The sequence below is a fragment of the Oratosquilla oratoria genome, chromosome 41, assembly GCF_046742065.1.
Source record: "Oratosquilla oratoria isolate Oo_2021 chromosome 41, ASM4674206v1, whole genome shotgun sequence".
In the NCBI taxonomy this organism is placed as follows: domain Eukaryota; kingdom Metazoa; phylum Arthropoda; class Malacostraca; order Stomatopoda; family Squillidae; genus Oratosquilla; species Oratosquilla oratoria.
Window position 1 is genome coordinate 44,018,456 of NC_134817.1, and position 2,500 is coordinate 44,020,955.

Here is a 2,500-nt window from a genome sequence, read left to right on the forward strand (position 1 = left end):
CGCAAAGAGGGCTAAAAACATTACCTGGACAGTTGCACCCGTGCAAAGGAAGCTTATCATACCTCCTACGGAATACCAGTCGGTGACCAAGACAAACGCTAGGCACCACATGTCATCTATAACTACTGCCACCGTACTCTTGAATGCTGGTTCATAGAAGAAATGTAGGCAATGCGTGTCGCTATTCCCGTGTCTGGCGTGAGCCTTCAGATCATCTCATGGACTGTTATTTCTGTATGGTGGGCCCAACAAAACAAAAAAAGGGGGAAGAATGCGCCTCCCATTGAGTACCCTGACCTTCCGTCATCTATTGCATCTGTTCCCCATAACACAATAAACCTACCTGTGCCACAGCCTCCATTGAAAGATCAATCTTGTCCAGCAGACGAAGCAAGCTATGATGATTCTGAGGAAGAGCAAGGGTGGTTGGTGCCCCTACTACCCCAAACGAGAGGACATCAATGACCTCATAAGAGAAATGACCTCGACAAAGTCCAGCGCCGAGCTGCTCATTTTCACACTGAAGAAGTGGGACTTACTGGACGACAGCGTTCAAATTACTGCCAAGAGAAAGCGACATCGTAGCTTTTCAGTGTTCTTCACTCTTAGAGATAGGTTGTGCTACTGCCATGACATCAGAGGACTCTTCGAAGGTGTGGGCATTTCCTGCAACATTTATGACTGGCGGCTCTTCATCGACAGTTCATCTAAAAGCCTGAGGGCTGTTTTACTACACAACACAAATCAGTGACCCTCGATTCCTCTGGCTCATTCAGTGCACATGAAAGAAGAGTACCAGAATGTCAAAATCCTGTTGAGTGCACCGAAGTACGAACAATTCAGCTGGGAGGTTATTGGTGATTTCAAGATGGTGACTTTCTTGATGGTGCTTCAGGGAGGCTTCACCAACTTCCCTTGCTATCTGTGTCTCTGGAATAGCCGAAATTCAGCCCTTCACTACTAAAAGAGGAGGTGGTCTCACAGGACCGGCTATGAGGTTGGGGCCCATAACGTGAAGCAGAAGGCACTGATGGAACCAACAAAAACACTGATGCCACCCTTACACATCAAGTTGGGTCTCATTAAGCAGTTTGTTAATAGCTGGATCTAGAGGGTGAAGGCCTTTAGGCATATCCAGATGCTGTTCCCGAAGTTCTCGGAGCAAAGGTCAAGGCAGGCGTATTTGTGGGCCCTCAGGTGAAGTGACTTTTTGACTCCGACAGCTTTCCTGAAAAGCTGTCTGATGTTGAGCGGGCCGCTTGGACAAGCTTTGTTTCTGTAGTCACAGGTTTCCTCGGAAACCACAAGAAAGAGAACTACAGGAAAATCGTTGACGAACTTGTGGACACATACCGTAGCATGGGTTGCCGGATGTCGCTGAAACTACACGTACTACACGCTCACCTTGATGAGTTCAAAGAAAACATGGGAGACTATTCAGAAGAATAAGGTGAAAAATTTCACCAGGATGTCAGCTCTTTCGAGGAGCGCTACAAGGGACAGTACAGTGAAAGTATGATGGGGGACTATATCTGGAACCTTTTGCGCGAAAGTGAACTGAAATACAATCGCCAATCTCGTAGACAAACTTCTTTTCGATTAAACTATAACGCTAACATTTTTGTATCAATTCTATATCAATTCTCCGGAGCAATACTCTTCATCAACGCTCTGCATCACTGCACTGTATCACTTTCTGTGTATTAACATATTATAATACACAATTACACCCTACTCGTTTCCTTTCTATTTCCATTTCTTAAGACGGGGCCTGGAGAACTTCTTTTTTATCATTGATTTATCATATTAATTGTATTAACATCAATCAAAATTATATTTAACAGGAATCATTTCATTTCAAAGCAGATACTGTGAAAAACCCTTAAATTAGTAAGCAAAAATAGCAAAAAATCAATAAATTGATCTCATGAACTCAGAACCGAAGTCTGAACTTGGTGACTGTTCATTTTTATTTATTCATGCCATAGGGAATTTGAAAGTTTTAGTTTTAGCTCATGGACAAATTTTATGTTACATGGTGAATTATTCAAGGTAGGTTATAGTCCAGTCACTTACAACGGTGTGCCAGGAAGATGAATGAAGTAATTTGCTGGCAGCCAGAAGAAAACAAATAGTTTTATGGAAAGAACTAATGAAAGCCCAGGGGATCCAATGGAGGTGAATGAAATACATTGACATCAGTCTAAATAAAGAGAAAATTTCCACCTGGTCAAGACTATGGGCAGACCTCACCATGTTGGGGAACCTTATGGGCCGAAGGTGTGTTTCCTTCTGTCACATAAACATTCTCAGTCTTCACTCAGATATTCAGGGGCATGTCTGCAAAGATATACAGAGAGGTTCAGCATGAAGATGGATTGTGCGTGCAGTAGAAATATACCCATTAACTTTATATTTGTGTCAGGTAGACCCTTGTGGAACAGTGGCTAGCATTGCTGATTCGGATGTGAGTGGCCCGTGTTTTATACATGGGATGGGC